At 46.4% G+C, this 19,938-nt stretch overlaps 1 protein-coding gene across 13 annotated transcripts in view; it reads right to left on the reverse strand.

Annotated features, from left to right (window-relative positions):
* Positions 1-19,938, reverse strand: part of TCF4 (transcription factor 4) — a 235,940-nt gene that overhangs the window by 50,657 nt on the left and 165,345 nt on the right. The gene's annotated exons all lie outside the window — the stretch shown is intronic.

Below are 19,938 nucleotides of genomic sequence, written 5' to 3' on the forward strand. Positions count from 1 at the left end.
GGCACAGCGTACTGGCTATCAGAGCTGTCAGGAGGAATAAACCTGCTCGCTGGAACAAGCTGCTCCGCATTAGCAGATATCAGCTTCGCACAGAGGGGAGAACTCTTTTAGGTACCTGACCAAGCAGGCAGTGCTCGTCGCAGGACTCTCCCCGAGCCTGCGGCACCGGCCATGCGATGCCGCCTCTTCCCACCAACCTCCGCCTCGGTGGTACCTCTTGGCTGCTGCTAACTGGGCCGGACACGCGCGAGCCAAGGAGCGACCGCTGCCACCTGCGCTCCCGGGTATTACAACTTTCTTGGTCACCACCTGATCGCACTCCGAGGACGGGGCTGCTCCCAGGCCAGGCTGCTCGCTGCCCCTGCAGCCCGGGAGCTCCCCACCCACGCCGGGCTGAACAGGAGGCCCCGCAGACGGGTGCGGGCCGAGGACGGCACTGGGCAGCAGCAGGGTCCCCAGCCAGAGCACGCAGAGGGAAACGCTCTCACCAGCAACACTAAAAATTAAGTTTTGTTTTTTTTTTTTAAAAAAAAAAGTCACTATTCCTTCCTTTAGAATCACCTGAGGGACACACTCAGCTGCTGCCCTCACTCCTCTCAGCTCTGCCAGGCTAGGGTTGAATTTCCCCAGCTTTTAGTTTAAAAAGAAAAAAAAAAAAAAATTCTGTACTTTAATATGCGCGAGGAGCAGACCCCCCTTTCCGTGGGCTGACCTGTTCCAGGTTTCCAGCAGAAGGGCACTTTTCAAGCCGCAGGTCCCTAATTTCGGCCACATGTTGCTGCGGGTGAGCGGGGGGAGAGGAAGAGGAGCGGGGCGCGGGGGCGGCGGGCGCTGATGAAAAGAGCAGCCCCGCCAGTGAAGCACATTACCAGCCCGGCCTGGAAGGGGCCGGAAGGAAAACCCACCCACCTCACCCTGCGTTTATTCTATCAACCTGCAATTGCAGCAATCAAAACCAGATGTCGGCTCTTCCAGATCTTTCTCACAGGACAAACACGCGAAAGGCCTCGGGCCTGGCGTTGCCATCAAATGGTAATTGAGACCATATGAGCCCCAACACAGAAAAGCACATGCAAACCACCCTCCGGCCCCGTGAGAGGTATGAAATTGCAGGTCCCGCTGAGCCGTTAAGTGCACGGTGCACCGTGAAAAACAAGTGTACGCAGCCAGGGTAACCACCTGTACGGCACGCCGCCCCACGGCGGGCAGGGGCTGGCCGGGGTTACTGACAAAGCTTGGTTAGTGCTGCGGAAAGCCAGCGCGGGTGCGAGACTGGTCACACACCCCCCCCCCCAACGCCTTTGCATCGCGTCTTGCGCCACGTCCTTTAATTGACGCCAGTTCTCCGGCACGCACCGTGTCGTGCACTGAAAACCCGACTCCGGGCCGCAGGCTTTGATTATGCTCACATTTACTAAGAAATTTATCAGGCCCTCGCTGAGGGAGGCTCATTGACGGTAACCTCGTGCCCCTCAGTGAAGGCTCTGCACCGGGGTGTTGGCGTGGATGTGCTCCCTGTGCAGCGCAGGTTTCGGGCGGGACGGGCCCAGCACACGCGAGACGCCTCGTTCCCTCCCGCTGCAGCCGAGCACGCCGCGGCCCCGCCGGGCCCTGGGTTTCCTCTCGCTCGCACAAACGCCATCGAGTAGGAACTTGCAAAGACTGACGTCGACTCAAAAGCCACTACAAAGTGCCAGCTTTACAAACCACAGCTCGTTTTGAGGTGAAACGCTGAAATCTGGACCAAACCACCTATTGGCTGCGCACTGGTTGTTCCGCTCGCACCAGGAATCACTGCTCGCACAAAGAGCTGCCCTACGCTCAGCATGCCCTAAACATTAGCGGCCTGACTTTTTTTCCTTATCCCACCCTATACAATCCTCTAAGTCTGCAGATCCTGTTCAGTTAAAATGTCTTCCAGATGGGACTGCTGAGTACTGCATCTCGTGAACGCCCAAAGTTAAAAAGGGGTCAACGAAATTAGAGAAAAAAAATATTACAACATTATGTCATCCCTGTGCAGTAATACACACTCTAAAAAAGCAACAATAACATAAATAGACCCAGAGATTTTCTATTCAGACTCTGCTTTCTTTCTGCCATTCGCCTTTATCAGGCAGCTGTCCCGCACCACGACCAGAGCAGTGCAGAGCAATCGCCACCATCCCAGCCGGCAGGAACCGCAGGTGAACTCTGCTCTAACACGACATCGCTCTTTGGGATCCCGGACAACCAGGAGGCAGAGCTCACCGAACGGTCCCGCCAAAGCACAACTGTTTCCAATAGGCAGCAGGGAAAGAAAAGGAAGAGCGAGAGGAGCAAGGAAAGGAGAACACCCAAGAGTGGCTAAGGAGAGACTGGGAGATGGCCACCTACGGCAGGAGGAAGCCCCAGGGACGAGGAACCAAAAGAGGAAAGCAAAGCAGACAGCAGAGTAAGAGAAAAATCCATAGAGAGGGAAACATAATAACTAAGTAGCAATGGGCCACAGTGATGGGCACAGCAGAAAGACCTCAATGCTTTTAAGAATTTATTACAGAAGGACAAAGCAGAAGGGGATGCCCGGGATCCCTGGCACCACCCGCAGTGAGACCAGCCAAGATGGGCAGAATCAAAGAGCAGCGTCAGACGCAAAACCTTCGGCACAGCTGAGTGACATGCAGCTGGGCATGGCTGTGCCATCTGGGGGTTTTTTCTTTCTTTCTGTCCTTTTTTTTAGCCACCAGGTCACATGGATGTGAGCACGGGAGGATGAGCCTCCGCCAGGTGACAGGGACGGGAGCAGGGGAGGCTTTGAGAACCAGAGACCTGCCCTGACAGCGCTCCAGGCTCGAGCACGACTCTAGTCGTGCTTCTCCGAGACACGAGCCTGCCGTCACCAGCCCTGCTGGCGTCCGGAGAATGCACGGGTGAAGGGATGGAAAGACACGCCAGCACAGAAGATGCAACAGAGGCTGGGGAGAAACGAGAAAATTACAGATTTTGGAGACGCTGACTCCATGAAAGCCGATGAGGAGCTGACGACTCAAGAGTGGAGGGAAAGAGTTGGCTAACTTACCCGATTTGAGTAAACCAACATGCAACCCTCAAGGCGAGCACTGGCTAGATCGGCCCCGCTGCAGCGGGGCTCAGGGAAGGACCCCGAGGATGCAAAGGGCAATGGAGAGGAGCCGGAGACGTGTCCAGGAGGAGAAGCGAAAGAGCAAAATGGAGAGGGAGTGGGTAGGAAGAAAGGATAAAGAACCAGGGGTGTGACCAGGGAGATGGGACAAAATTAAAAAATTAAGCCAACATCCTGCAGTTACCAGGATTTCAACAGTTGCAGATGCTCAGCAAGGCAGAACCAGACCTCCAAAAAGCAATAAAGAGGGAGCAGAGGAAAAAGAGTGGGAAAATAGAAATAAAAGTGATGATGAAAAGAACAAAGGTGCCACTTGGCTGAGTTCCAGGGGCAGTTTCTATACGTGAATTCTAATTCACATTTCACATAAGATAGCATGTTTTTAAGCATTTATTTTTTTAGTAAAGGAGTTCCTAGAAGAGAAAGAGAAAAGGAAAAGGACTATTTAATGCATTTTCCTTCTTTTGGGATCTGCTTTCTAACTTCCTTTTCTCCACTGCATTTATGGAGAACCATTTTGTGTTGGTTTTTTTTTTTTTCATTTTCTATGCTCTGTTTACAAATACATGCAGAGACAGTGAATGTATCAGACATCTGCCCATATTTTCCTCTCAAATCTCTCTGCAAGAAAAGAGCCTTAATTTTACAATCTTCCAGTGTTTCTGGTCATTATCTACCTAGTACAATGTGATCAAATAATTTAAAGCATATACAATCACTAATTAGACCTTATCTGTTTGCCTGAAGTCCTGACACAGGCTCCTGACGGCGGCGGGTTGTACACCCAGCGCTGTACCCTCACAGTGGGTGTCAATCAGCAGAGCTGTCATGTTCATCAGCAGGGAAAGAGGGGACCGAAGTGGGCGCAGGCTGAGCTGGCCACACTGGGAGGGACTGGGACAACCCAATGGAAACCGTGCTTCACCGGAGAGCACTAGGGATGGAAATACCCCCGTTGAGGACTAAGGCTGATGGAGCATCCCCAGGAAACCGGCTAGGACACCAAGCCTGCCATCAGGCGCCCTGTGCCCCTGCTCCAGCCCATCCCTGCGCCGGCAGAGAGGTGGATGCACCCTCTGCCCGGGCCCCAAGAAGCCGGGATGCTGCCCAGTACTCTGCATGAACTGGGGAACTCCAGGATAACTGGATGCTCAACCAACTCAAGTGGAAATGAAGGCTTCATGACGAGCAGAAAGGAGCCCAGACCGGATTCCGCCTTCCTGCGGTTTGGTGTTTAGGAAGAGGTGGGTCCTGATCCGAACCCAGCGCCTCAGACCCATCTCGGGTAATGAATCACGAGCCGTGCCCTCTGCGGAAATGTCTTCATCTCCGGGAACGGCGGGAAGTGGGGTGACAGCGGTTTCAGGTGCCGAGACACAATAAAAACAATGAGGAAAGAAAATGTTTGCTTTTTATGTCAGCAGAGATGTCAGTACCCATTAATAAATCTATCTGCTAAATCTACTCTTATTCATGTGGGACATCACCAAGTTAAAGTAAAATAAATTATCTTTAATTAAATGGAATTGTCGTCTTCCTCCTGCTATCATCCCCAATTATTACATCCTAATCAGCCCTTTTGGGAGAAGGCATGAGGGAAGGCTGAAAGGCACATTTACTATAAACAATTTCTCTCTCTGTCAAGAGATGGAAATTTTATTTTAATTATTGTTTAGGACTATGATTTTCACCCAGTTTCTGATGAAAGGGTTTAAAAGTTGAAAATGCCATCATTCAAAGAAAGAAAGAAATCTGTTCATGTCATCGCCGCAGAGCAATTTCCTCCCAGTCCCTCCTACAATCAAAGCCCAGAGCAAGGCAGAAGCAGTTAGGAAATATGCAAGTCATTTGTTTAAACTTCTTTATTATGATTTCCAGCGGGAGATTTACGTTATAAAATATTTTGATCGAAAAGACCAGGTAAATGCCGTAGGCTGGAGGAGAGGGTGGGAAGGGGATGTTTGGAGGCCAGCTCCCGCTCAGCTGACAGCGAGCGCCAGACCGGGCTACAAAGATTTACGCTCTACCCAAGTCCATGCAGCAGTACGACCCTTAAATAAACGCATCCGAAGTTCAAACCCCTTGAACCTCATTTCTTGGGGATGAGTCGCACTTGAAAAGCAGCCTGCAAGCTTTCTGCCGCCTGGGCAGCGCTTGCCTACGCGGCTACCTCGTGCTGGGGAGGGGGAGCGGTTTTGAGCAAACTTGATTAATATCGAGAGTATCAGGACCGTGTGAATCTGCATGGTTTAAATGCGAACATGGGAAATTCAGAAGGCTGACATGCAGATTTGGGCTCGGCCAAGTCTGACTCAAACTCAAACTTTGTCATGCGAAGATGGGCGGATTCAAATCGGAAAGATAAAAAAAATCATACTGCTCTAAAACTCCCCCAGTTCACAGCGCGAGCTGCACACAGCTGTATTTGAGAAGTTTAGTTTGCTAGTGTTTAAAAAGCACTTTGAATGAAGGGTACTCTCGGGGTCTGATTTTCAAACACGCTCCGAGTTGTGTTTTCCCCATTACCATGACTGCATGTAAATGAAGCACTTGTGCCCGCGACTCCGCCGCGCCGCTGCTCCGTAATCCTTTGTACACAGCCGGGCTATGCAATCACCGTAATTGTGCACACAAATTAGGCACACAAAACAGCTCAGGCACAGGCTTGAGAATCAAGTCTTACAAGCGTGAATAGTGTCACATACTCAAACAGACCAAAACCTGGGGCTGCGATTCAAACCGATGGGCTCCAGTTGACTTGGACAGCCCGGGGCAGCCCGAGAGCACACGGGTGGAACCAGCAAGGACACGGATAGGAAACCCTACCCAACAACTGAAAAACTTAAAAAAGAAAAAAACAAACAAAACCACCCCCAAAACTCTCAAAACATACTTTTCTTTCAGAGTTTAGCTGCTAAATAATATTAATAAGGTATTATAAAAATATGAATACTGTAGCTTAACTGCATTTAAAGGAAAGCTAATGATAAATACATGTATTTTGAAAATCTCAGCCTGCTTCATCCGTATTATGAAGAGAACTCTGCTGATCAAAACCTCAACATTGTTTTAAAATCTACTGTCAGCACTGATAGCCATGTTCTAGCTCGATTTAGCTTTTGACAAAGCTGGGCATTTAACAATGACTTTTCACAAAGCTTTTAGCAATGACTGAGCATTTCATCTTTATCTTTGGTTCAAGCTTACTGCTGAAGTGACTGAACTATTTGGCAAACAATGCAAATCTAACCCGAAATATTTTTAGAGGACACACTATGGCCATCATCTGAACTGTGCCCTTCTCAAACGTAACATTCACTTACCAGAAACCTTCTAAGACGTAACTCTTAAAATAACCCCTCAAGCAAAATTTACCAATGATGCATCAAGTCTTTTCTTAAGTTATTGTTGTTCAACATCACCAGAAGTTAAAGCTGCACTTCTCTAATTAAATCTAAGGCCCTGTATTGGTTTTAAAACACGTTCCTCTCTCTGCCAATTTTGTTTTCGCTTGCTTGTCAACTGTGGAGTCCCCGAACACGCTCTGAACAACTGCTGCCCAATTATGAAACCAGAGATATTTCAGATAATAATGAAATTATTCACCAGAGAGAAAATACAGATTATGACAAGAAATGGAACAAGGAGGAACCACTGAATCCTGATTAATTAATGCAACTTTTTTTCTGAAAAATGCACTTTTCAGGGTGTAGCACTGTTTTCATTTAACACTGCTTTGAATTGCCGCCTACAGAAGTTAAAAAAAAAAAAAAAAAGGAAAAGAAAGAAACCACAGCTATACAAGCCTGCTGACTTCTTATAAAAGAACCAGTTTTAAACTTGTTTACACTACTGATTCCAAATGAATTCAAGATGGTGGCTAGTTAAAGAAAGGGAGTCCATGCCAAGGATTTTGATCAAAGAACTTCAATTCAACAATGTTCAGTTTTAATTGACCACTAATTAAGCTACATTAGTCAAAGAAAAGTCTATATCACTTCTGAGTAATGAAGAAAAGAGTTCATTTAACCCTGTCCTAGCCCTCCTTCAGCCAGCTTACAGAAAAGCAGCTTCTCGAGTATCAGCCTCGGAAGCATTTCCAATATTAACACGCCAAAAATTTTTTTAAAGAGACAAAAAGTGTCGGAGGAGGGCGAGCTTTCCCAGCTCGCATTCCTTCTTCCGCGGGGTGAAGCTGTCTCCAGGCAGAGGCATTTTTGTCCAGAGAGGAATAAGTGGCTGGAGGGCAGAAAATCCAGAGAGCTCTCAGCTGCTTGGCACGGCGAGAGCTGCGCCAGCACAGACACATGCACGTACGCGCGTACGTTTACATGCACACATACATGCTCAATTTTGACCAACTGCAGAAGACTCGAAAAAAGGTCCCCCACGACCAGAAGACCTCCCGAGCAGCTCCGCTGACCTGCAGGGATGCTGCGGTCCTTCCTCGACGTGACGTCCTCACACGTGACTGTGGTTCAAGGATGCCAAAGGGAACCTAGGCCTAATGAGAAGTCAGCTGCAAAGTTAGGCTCTGAAATGCCTTCGGGAATGAAATACTGGTCTTCAGTTCAGTGTTTATGTCTTTTATAAGTCCACAGCATCAGATGAGTTAAAGGAACCAAACGGACGCCAACACGAGCTTGCTTAGAGCAGGGAGGTTAGACATGGAAACAGGAGAGGTGGCACAGGGACAGGCAAGTAGGTTTTGAGAAAGGCTCGGAGTTCACGGTATTCCTGTTTCGCAGTTAGGGAGAGAAGTTTGCATGCTGCAGTAAACAACGCCATGGCTTTGCAGCTCCATAGCGTCGCAGCACTCTTTGATGAGGGCTATACTTGTGGCCTTAACTTGCATTATATTTTATCCTAATGATTTTTGGCAACAAACTACTGCATTTCATAGAATAGAATTTAATGAGGACCATATCTTTTTTTAACATTCTGCCAAATGCTCATTAAAATGCACTTGTTTTTGCAATGCAATAGCTAGCTATATGAAACCAAAATATTAATGCAAATTGGCATTTCTAAGTTTAAAGCGGTATTTGCATAACAGGAACCAAACATGGTGCAAGCTGAAAGACAGCACACAACACAAATGCCTCTTAACACCATAATTATTGCAAGGAAAAAATGATGGTTTGTGCACACCATCACGAGTTCCAGGATAAAGCATCTGCCAGTTTGCGACACCGTTATCTCCTGATGCCCAGTCTCACCAAGAAAAGTGTGTCTGAAAAGACTCTGCACTCACTGGAGCTGATAAACAAGATAGGTATAAAATGCAATGTTAAAAAATATGAACGCATTTATGCAAATATAACTATCCTAACTAAAAATTACAAGAGGCATTTGAATGCATGGCTGCCAGTAGCAGTGAAAGATGAGCTTGTTAGTTGAGAGCCACAAGCCAAGCCAAAGGTATTCCTATTCTAATACAGCAGTCATTAGCTGCGGTAATCAGTATCTCAAAGTAAATACGGTTATGAACCAGACTTCGGACTCTGACACAGCAATACGTCAAAAAATGTGTCTCTACCACAAGAGGAAAGGAGCTACTCAGAAAACCAATTACTCCCTACCTATTAGCAAATGGGCGTCATCAGACCGAAGGACATCTCCGTTGTGGCATCAGCACTGGAATAAATCTTGAAAGCTTCCCTTGGGGCGTACGCTGCTTTGCTTAAACACAAAGAGGAGTGGGCAAAGCCTGGGACCTGCAGTTGTTGCAGGGGTACAACTGTTAGCTCTATTTTAAAAATAAAGCTGAACAATGCTATGGTTGCTTTCTCAGAGCTATCAGAAAGAATAAAAGCTACTCAAGAATTTATCTCATGGATCATCTGTAAAAACTGATCTTTACATTACTGCTAGAATGCCTCGTATGTCTAGGAAAAGGAAAAAAGATGCCTACCATCACAGAGCAGGGCTCAAAAGTCCTCCAGCTCTCGTTAACGGGATCTGCTGGCATCAGCACCCAGAGAGGCAGGGCCGTGCCCCAGGGGAGCACAGAGGGCAGGGCTGAGCCGGGGGAGCCCCTGCCTGCTGACGTGGAGTTAAAGGGTTAAATTCCCGCTGACCCGTCGTACAGAAGCACAGGTAGCCCCTGTAACGTCGGCTGCCGTTTGTCTGTCTCCCTTGAGGGCTTTTACTAATTGCACAGGGCACCACTGCAGACCATCGCCAGCATTTCTCAGATGGTTCATGGTTACTTCTGTGGCCGATGCGGAAGGGAACCAAATCATCAAACCTTCCAACCCTTCTGAAGTAAGCACTAAAGGTAGAAATTTTCAAGTCTTCCGACCTGAAAGCGCTCCCACCTATGTGCTGGTAACTGCAAACTCACCAACACACACAGGGAAGTCTGTATTCACAGTTCCCTTTTCTTTTTTGCAAGTAAGAGTCCCGGGATCTCCTCCAGCTGGGAGTTTCAGTATGCACAGATTTAAGCACATGAATATTTCCAAGGAAGCCACTGCATGTGTGTATGTGCTTACGAGAATCTGGTCTACATCTTACTGGAGATTAAAAAAACAACAACAACAAAAAAAATTTTAAAAATCCCTTTTTCTGCAAATGACAGCTTGACGTAAGTACCAATACCAACACCTTACACAACTGCACTGGGTGGCCGGGACATCAGGCTGGACATCATAGATGGACATTAAGATGTTACAAACGGTGCAAGTCCATAGTCACATACATAATATTTAACCCCCCATTAAAGGCGATTCAGAAATGCAGATGAGTGAGCCAGCAGCCCAGTTGTCACGGTCCACTCTTTCTGCGTTAAACTTTCTGAACTTCCCCAAAATATTTTTCATTAGAAAACAGTTGTGCTTTGAAAGCATTTATAACCTGCTTTTAAACAAAAAATTTAAACGCTGTGGCTGCTGTGGTGCTGCACGGCTAGGGCTCGCACGGAACACGTCCCCCCATCCCGGCCAGCCCTCAGCGCGGCACCTGGGGCAGGCACGGGCTATTCCCCCCGCATTAAGGAGTTTGTTCCATGAAACTAAAAATGCTGTGATTTCCTCTCAGATCAAATACAGGACACACAAAGGATGGTTTAACGTGGCGTGATTTTATTTACTGGCTCTTTCTTCCCCTTTTTTTTTCCCCCCTAGCGCAGTAAAAGTTGCTGTGAAAAATAGTTAAGGCTATAAGTAAGACACTAAGACTCGGAAAGCAAATTACCATCCTATGAGTTAATCGCATACCAAATTAAAGACCTCAGTCTAGATCTTTTGAAGATCTGCAACTGCAACCTCAAAATTGTGGCAGATCTCTGCATGCAATCGGAGCAGCAGAACTTATTTCGTATTCTGACTTCCACAGATCTGTGTGTGTGGTTCAGGCAGCGAGGGGGATTATCAGAAACAGGCTTCTGCCAGAAGTGATCAGTACAGAGCTGTCTATACATGTGTAATTTTATTTTCCCCTACAAGGTGCCCTCTCTTGGCTTTGGCAGAATCGACAGCCCTTCTCCACGAGACAGATGTGTGCTGGCACGGCGCTCGCAGATTCGTTAACCAGGGGAGACGGTGCTCCCCGGGAACAGGGGGGATATTTATTTCTTCTCGACACCGAAGCAGACTATTCTCCCAGGGTTCCTAAGGCCGTACGGAGTACGAATTCTCCATAGTCACAGAGATGCTGAACAGTGGCCACCCCCACCGCCTTTCTGACCAGAAGCGCCCCCCCCCCCCCCCCCCCCCACATGTGCTGCTGTGAGAAAGGGTGGGCTGCGGAGAAAAAAGGAGGAGGCGGGGGGGAGAAAAAAAAAAAGATCATCCCAACGGATGGCGGCTATCGGCCACCGGGACCTGGGGCTGAACCCCAGCCCCCCTGCATCCAAACTCTGCCTGAAGTGGATTAGCACAAAAACATTGTATTCTAATGAACCACTGAAAACAACATGTGTTTAACTTCTGAAATGGTGAACGGTTTGTAAAATAACTAATTTAGGAAGTCAAACAAAAAAACATCCACACCATTTGTTGTTGTTGTTTTTTTCCCCCGATAAAAATAGCGACCGGCAAGTTTTATCCTGGAGATGGTTTTTATTTACAAGTTAGAAGTCTCAAACAGTGGGAAAGAAAAAGTAGTATTATATTTGGCGACTAAACTTGCCCGGGGGCACCTACCCAGGCAGCGGGCTCCCGGCTCCCACACCCCGGCAGCCCCAGAAACGTCCCTGCACCCCCTGCGAGGGGTCCTGGGACCCGGGCTCCTGACCATCCCGTCAAGCAGCGGATGTGTTTCATTATGCGACTGCTGGGAAGCGGGATTACTCCGAAGCACTGTGTATCAGCTTACGTTACCTTATTTAAGTTTTCAGAGCTACCCCGTCTCTTTTTCAGGTGTTAATAGGAAAATCAGTTTTGCATCCCGGCAGCTGCCATCACTCCGAGTCTCACAGCTGTCCCCATTCCCAAACCACACACAAGGACGTGCTGCAAACGTAACGGCGGGGAAGATGGCTGATCTATACTTGTCCCTCTCTTTGCCAGCCAAACTTCCCGTAGGACCAGCACCGGGAGCACACGGACATCTCGTAACGGGCTCCGGCGCTGACCCGTGCCATGACGATTGCGGATGCGCGGGATTTACCTTCTGCAATAGGCACCGGCAAGGTTTAAAACGGCAAGAAATACATTTGGTTTTCTGGTTACACTCCCCCTCCCTCCCCTCTGCCACAGCTGAAGAGTATTTTTTAATTCTGGAAATAGTGTTAATTCTGAAAAATCTCTAGTCCAACAGCCACCGCAAGACTGAGGATGTATTTATGCAAACATTTTGCTTGAAGCTAGAGGGGATGTAAGAGAGATGCAATACGTATCAGGTGTGCAGAAATCACAGGAATTCAAATCGTTCTGGAACTCAAAATCTGTCATTGTCTAAGCACCTCAAACAACCACCACTTAAAAGACATTGATAGCTTAATCATTTCTTCCTCAACTCTTCTAGTCTACCTATTTTACGTGGGGGCAGAGTAACATTTAAGAGCAGCTGAACTGGAATATTTCTTTATTCCCATTCCCAACAATCAAATCAAAGACTGCAAGAAGCAGAGAGCGCAGTAACAAATCCTTAGCTAAAACGCAGAAAAGAACAGGGAAAATACGTCAGCCCGGGAGGTGGGCGGCGCAGCCTCGCGGCGGGAAGCCCCGTGGCGGACGACGGGCCCCCCCAGCGCTGCGGGCGCTCCCGGGCCAGCACCCCAGCATCTCCTCGCTGCGGCGGGACGGTGCAGCGCGGTGGGATCCCGGCAGGCTCAGGGATCGGCTGGGGCAGCGGGGAGGAAAACACACCAGCGAGCTTCCAACTGCACAAAAGTAGCACTTGACAGCACTTGTGCTAAAGCAGTTTTAGCCCTACCTAGCCGGGATTCTCACCTAGGTTAACGTCTCTGCTGGTCGCAATACGAATCCTTTGGAAAACACAGGCTCTCGCCGTGCATAATGGGCCTTCGTTCCACACGCAAACACCTTTATCGGTGGTTATGTTTGCTTGCAGGGACCTCATGCAGCAGGTATCGGGGAGTGCTGCCTCTCCGTGGATTTGCGTATTTTTTTCAAGCTGCACAGGATTTCTGAAAGCGCGTTAATCACTTGACTGCAAGAATGAGCTACTGCAAAAAGCAAACCTACACTTTAAATAGACTCGTGGTCCCTTCCACCCCTTCCATCGCTCACAAAGGGACCCGAGGAAGCAGCCCTCGCGCCCCGCGCTGCTCCGCAGCTCGCTCCCTGCGATGACAGGTGCAGCAATAGGGACGTGCTGGGCAATCCACTTTTTCCCTCTGATTTGTCAGTTTAGCTTCATAATGCCGTTAGGAACGTAAACATTTCTGCAATTTATGTTTAAAAGTCAATAAAATAATGGGGGGCAGAACTTATCTTCTTTAATTTTTTAAGTAATACATTTGATTATTTTAATCACGTCAGTACTTAACTGAATGGGTTTAAATATGCATGTTACATCAATTCGGTTTGTTTTATTCATTAGAAAGCCATTCAGTAATTCAGCATTATTCTTTTTTTTTTTTTTAAAAAAAAAAAAAAGGGAGAATAAAAGGGGTAGCTACAAACGCTGCACAAGACCTTTTCCATGAGGTTGTCCTTGAGGGACGAGTTATTTGTGCACTGTGTCTTTCAGGAGATATGACTGCTGCTATCATGGATTTCAGGGGAAAAAAGAAATCCAACGTATAGGGCTTATAACAGAATTTAATAACAATGATTCACCAGCTGCTGGATAAACTCCTTTAACTGCAATTATGAAAGGCCACTTCGTGAGCAACGAGCTATTTTTAAAGCGGCAAGATTTGTTTTTCACTGCGGACATCCCCTTTGTCAGGGCTGCGGCTGGTGCACGCCGACTGCTGCTCTGCAGTTCTCGCCCTCGCGTCTGCAGAGGTGAAAAAGCCAAGTCAAATGTTGGCCGGGATTGTTCCCGTCCCCTTTTCATTCACGGGTCGGCTACAATGGCAGCAGCTGCAGCGCACCCTTCCCCGCGCGGCCCCTCCAATTACCGGCACCGTGCCCCCGCGCCGGGGACGGCGTCGCTCAGCACCACAGCCCGGCCCCGGGCCTCCAGAGAACAAGGGGCGAGGGCTGCCGGGTTTTGTCGCCCTTGAACCCCGGCAGCACCCAGCTCAATTCCTCCCGATCTGGGGGCTACAGACCCCTCTTCTCCTATTCAGCTGCTTTTCATTACAAAGAGAGCAGCACATGGTTTAAAGAACAATTTGATCTTGTGCACATGAGTTCTCACTCCTGTGCAGACACCTAATAAAGCTCTGCAGGTGTATGAAATTTCCTCTACTCAACTTTGAGGAGGGTTTGGGTTTTTGGGTTTTTGTTGTTTTTGTTTTGTTTGGTTTTTTGTTTTTTTTTTTAGTATTATTAATTTTACAGGCAAAACTAAGGTCCTTATAGGGGAAAGAATTCAAAGCTCAAGTACCAAACTGTACACAACAAATTGCCGAGTGTATTTGTATTTGTATGCATGCAAGTTTAAAACATAGATGGAAGATTTGTGCTCTGCGTGCTGTATTTCACATGGACACCTCTGCCTGGAAAAAACCTGAGAGCATCTAGAGCTGCAGGTATGCCTTAGGAAGCCAGGCAACCCACAGCACAAAAGGACAAATCCCTCAACACCAAAGGTCTGATTCTGCTCCTCCTGTAGCCAACTTCCAACTTCAAAAGTCCCTTTGACTTACAGGAGATAACACTGTAATACTACTTTCTCAGGAAAAACAAAAAACCAACAAACCAACAACAAGGAAAAACAAACAAATGTCACCCCCCCAAAAAACAACCCTAAAAAACCTGCAAATGAAGATGCATAAATTCAGTAAGTTGAGAAAAGCAAGACCTGCCCTGAATTTTGGGGGAGAAACATATTCCAGTGCTTTTAGATTTTTGGATGATTCTGTCTTGCTATGCCAGAACAAAGCTAGATGCTAAATATTTTGAGATACCTGCTGAGGTCTGAGAATGCTGTCTTCCCACTGAACCTCGAGAGACTGACAGAAACTTTTTAATGAGCCTGAGAACTTCTCCGTCGTAAAAAGGAACACAGAGTGAGAGATCATTTCTGACGTAATGATCTCAGCGATCCGTGATAGCGTATCTTTTGATTGACCAAACAATAATAAATACAGACACTTTTGATATGAAAACACTGGGTATACACTAGCCAATGTTAGTTAAATACAGATTCTTGCTGCGGAAGCGCATTCTGATTTTTATTACTGAGCATTGGCAATGACATGTTAAAATACAGTTATGTGGCACTGGAATTTTGAAAGGATGGTTTTAAACTCTCTTCTAGTGGTCTGTCTGGAAAAGCACCTGAACAGTTAAAAGACGCACTCCCAGTGCAGCACGCCGCGGCTGAGGGGGACGGCTGGAGAGCCAGGCAGCAAACTCATCACAGCAGCACTGCAAAGTGCAGCCTGAGAAACCAGCACACAAGTTTTCACCAGATCATCTTTACAAAAAACTAACTCCCCCCCCCCCCCTTTTTTTTAAAAAAATAACAAAGGAAAAGCAATAGAAAGGAAGGGCAATTCTGCGCAGGTACCTTGTGCCCGTAGCAGTTTCCCACAGGACTTTAAGCCTGCAGACAGGCTGCTCAACGGTGCGATACCTTCCCCACCAAACTGCAGGCACTGTACGCAGTCACCTTTCCTACCACCCCGTCGGGCTGCAAAACTTCAGAGGCCAGTTTAAAAAAAAAAAAGAAAAAAAAAAAAAGAAAAAAAAAGAAAAAAAAAGTTCCACCAGAAACACGATGTCATAAAACCAGAAACTGGCCAACATAGGCTAAAATATTCACTTTTCAAAATAAATTCCCTGTGCAAAATAACCAAATCCCATGTCTCCAAAGTGCCACGGCAATTTTACAGTAAACCAAGTATAATGCAAACCAGATTTATACTGAAACAGGAAACAAACAATTCTTCTGCACAATTTCCTGTAGATCAATTGGAAAGGTATTTAAAGACTGCACCAGCCATTAGATCTTTTGTTAACCCCCCCAGCCCTGCCCACAAAAAAGCGGCTCATAATATACACTATTATAAGATGTCAACACCCTAACATCATTTTCCATGTCTACCATCAATCTATAACAAAATAAAATAAAATTCTATTTATAATTTCTTTTTGAGAAAAAACCACCATAATAATTTCCAAACTGGCACAGATGAAGAGGTGAAGTTCACTTCTGATCAGCATATGCAAAGCATATTTAAAACTAAGATTCAATGTAACATCCAGCAAGAATACTAAGCTTTAGTAATTCCTGAAATATTTCAGCAAAATCCAGCTTTGCAAACACGAGGCCACTTATATTTCCATCACGTACAGCGGGAAGAAAGTGATCGGACCTGCCAAGTGTCAATTTTAATTGACTAGGAAGGTATCGTGACCCTCAAGAGCAGTGCTACAGTGATTTCTGCAACCTCAAAGATTCAGAATAAATTTGTTCTATCTCCCTTCCCTTCCTCCAGAAGGTAAAACACAACCCACTGACTGTGTCAAAATTTTGTGTGTGTGTGTGTGTGTGTATATAACTGTATATATATATCATTTTATGTATATAGTTATAATTGACAAAATTTTGTTTTCTTGTTGTCAGTAGGGAGCCTACAAGATTATATTAATTTGTGATATACACATACAGCCCTTCCATAAACCCCCCAAATATTGGAAAAGTCGTCTAGATATTTTGGCTTCTACTCACAATCCTGAAAAGAGTAAGCTCTTCTATAGACGTACGCATATACACACACATATGGATTTCAAATCATGAAGCCTAAGCTGCCCGTATGTGGATGCAATTTGATGAAGGAGTTGTAAATTTAGTGTTACTTTGTTACAAAATCTATCCCTACACTTTGGAAATAGTTTAAAGTATCTTGTAACTTTTGCTAATAAATATTTTTTTATGATCTGCGCGTCAGTACTCCAATATTCCCAGCAAACGAAACGCTGACATTTCTTTAAACAAAGACGAACCATAAACATCACGCTGAATTACTGCCGGTTCAGCCCGAAGGGTGCAAGCACAAGGGTCTCTCACTTCGATTTCGAGATTTCTTCCTCCTCGTGCTCGAAAAGAAAACTTTCCCCGCGCCGTTCCCAGAGCGACGCCAGCCTCGTGCCATTCACAACTCCGCACTTGTCATTATTAAGCGTGGTACATGGAATTATTACACTCTTTGGCCTAGCCTATTAGCAGGAATGATACCATGGAGCATTCATCTTCATCTAGGAACTTTATGGAGTTGAAAAGCTTTATAATAAGAATAGCAGACAGAATGTAAACAGGAAAAACTCATTAGCATTTACTTTTTGTGATTTGATGACTTGACAAATAACTATTTCAAAACAACTAGTTTGAGAGATGGGTTGAAGCTTGTTAGGATAAAGCAAAAAGAGCAATTACAATAATTATAGGTTTCCCTATATGATTTAACACATGCGCATGGTGGGAGCTGATGATGTGATCTTAAGATACCATTAAAAGAAAATTTTGCCACTTTTGTTTTTCATTTTCATTTGCAATAATTCCTTCTTTATAGTTCCATGCATTTCAATATATTGTCTATGACCAAATAATACTTTATTAAAATCTCAGTGAGATGCAATTGAAAATAAGCAATTCTGAAAATCAAATTTAGACAGTAATCCTGCATCCATCCCCTTTCAGGTACTGTGCATACCCTAAAATATCACCCACATCTCGGGTAACGAGAAGCAAGGCTTAGGAAAAAAATGGCTCTTCTTGTCTCATTGCTTCCAACGTAATCAAAGTGTTAATCTAGTTAATCACAGACAGCAGTGCACACTTCTAACTCCTTTGCTAAAACGTCCTTCTTATAATATTTTAGGGAAAAAAGTGAATCAAGAGCCCAATATTTATATATTATACCATCAATGTAATCACCAAGCACTAGCTTATCTTTACGCTTTATTATTTGACACTGGCAGTTGTGCTACTAAGATTTTCTAAAACAAATATCCTCTATCGCAAGAGATGTGAAGGAAAAAAGATTTCTTACCGATGAACATCAGTAAATAGTTAAAGGCAAAAAGTGCTCTCCCATAGAGTAAGCTCTCCTAAAATGCCCTGCGAGCGAGAAAAAAAAAGCAAGCTGCAGAAAACGTGTTCTGCAAATCTTGCATTTATGGCAGTTTAATTTTTCTCCAGCCATTTTTGTGACTCCTGTACCCAACTGCCCTCCTCTTCCCACAGCAACTTCGATTCAGAGGGCTTTGGAATGATTTTGCATTTTTTCTTCTTTTGTTTATTCCCAGGGAAGACCTGCTTCCGCTGCCTGCTCGCAGTTCAGAGAGTTCAAACTGAATTTAAACAAGTAATTGACTTGTCACTGGGAAAAAAAAAAGGGGGGGGGAAAGGGAGGAATTCAGAACTCTATCTTTCCTGCACAAGGAAACTTGCGCCAGACAGAGCAGCCCCTGCTCCGCTCCCACAACTGGGCGAAAGCCGTGCAGCCCCAAGAGCCGCGGGTCCTTCCGACGAGGCGTTGTGAACAATTAATGCATGGCATCCCCAATCTCCGCACGATGCCTGGCACCACATCAAGAGCTGCACAATGCGGAACCGGAGCCAGAACAATGCCGGCTCTATAAAACACAAAAATCTGTTTGTCAAGTGGACGCAGGAATACTTTCTCCCCCTCCCAAACGCGGCGGCGCTGGCCTCATCCCCCGACTCCCGCAACTCCCTCGCCGCGGCCGATGCCCCTTCCCGGGCACGGGGAGGGAGCGGGCAGCGCTGCCAGGGCTGCCCGTCCCCCCCCGCGCGGGGACCCTCGCCTCTCCCTTTGTGCTCGCCCGGCGCGGGGACGCGCCGAGGCCAGGCTGGCTTTTCGCGACCACCTTCCACCCATGCTTATAAATACATCTCCCGCGACAGAGCGATGCTGGTTTTTACGAGTCCCACCTTCTGAAAAACACAAAGAACAGGGGAAGAGGCCTGGCAGCCGAGCGGGGTTTATTAGCCCTATGATGTCATATTCTGCAGTTTTATGTAAGTACGACAGGCGGCTGGCACGACAGGACGACATTACGGTCTCGGCGTTCCCAGCCTTAGTGCCACGGACCGTGGGGCTGCTCGCTGGGCAGGCCGCGCATTTTGCTTTCCATGTTTAGTTACTTAAAAAAAGAAACCAACAAAAAATACACAAATAGAATGAGGGGAAAAACCCCAAACCAAGAGGAAAACCCCAGCTCCCACGGCCGCCTCCACCTCGCTTATCAAACACTCCACCTTGCCCCCCGCGAGAAACATCCAAAGAATAATGAAGTTGGTCTAAGTGTTGAAAATTGTTTACCGTAGCCCTGACGCCGTGCAAGCGCTGTGCATTGCTGCTTCCTGTTTACAGCCTGCTGTCGCCAGGATTTTATTACGTACTGAGGATGAATAGCAGTGTTTGGGAACTTTTTCTTTTAAAGCTACTGAGGCTGGCCGGCCCTGCCATGCATGGGAATGTCAGGTAGGCTTTAGGTGTAGCCTTAACAACTCTGGAATAGGAATAACTAATTTAAAAAAAAAAAAAGGGGAAGAAAAAAAAAAATAAAAGCCCTGCTGTAAATTTACAAACCTATTTTTTGCATTTTTATAATTTTAAATTTCAACTGTTTTTCCTGTGCAAATTCACTTAGTTCCTACCCACAAACCGAGCGTCCTGCATTACCGCAACGCGTTATTTGCAAAATATTCAAAACAAAAGATGAGGCCCACAACTCTCGCCAATAAGCATATTTAAAAAAAAAATAAAAAAATCTCAGTTATTCAAACAGATGTTCATTCATGAGAGTGGCTTTCCGTACGAAACAATCCGAGCTGGATGTATTATAAACACACGCCGGTCTATGGCACACATGCCTACACATCCACACACAGCCGGGCAGGATAATTAGTTTGCTCCATCCACTCCATCCGAAACGGGCCTGGGTTAAAACTCTAACAGTCCCCGCTTGGCCCAGCTACGCCGCCCTGATTGGTATCAGATGAAACGAAAGAAAGTTGAAAGAACACAGACTGGAGCGGTTTGCGGAGCCTGCTCCCCCCACGCGCTGCCCGCCCTTCCCAGCATTTCCAAATTTTATTTTCCTCTCCCTTCAGCAACAGTTCCCCTCCTTACCTCGCCCTTCCCCCTCCCCCCCAAATATTTTAAAATATACTGAAATACTTTTCCTTCTCAAGGCCCAGCCAGAGAAAAAAAATAAACCTCCAGATGGCAAGTATAAACCTTCTGCTGGGGTTATGCA

The sequence above is a fragment of the Calonectris borealis genome, chromosome Z (genome assembly GCF_964195595.1).
Source record: "Calonectris borealis chromosome Z, bCalBor7.hap1.2, whole genome shotgun sequence".
In the NCBI taxonomy this organism is placed as follows: domain Eukaryota; kingdom Metazoa; phylum Chordata; class Aves; order Procellariiformes; family Procellariidae; genus Calonectris; species Calonectris borealis.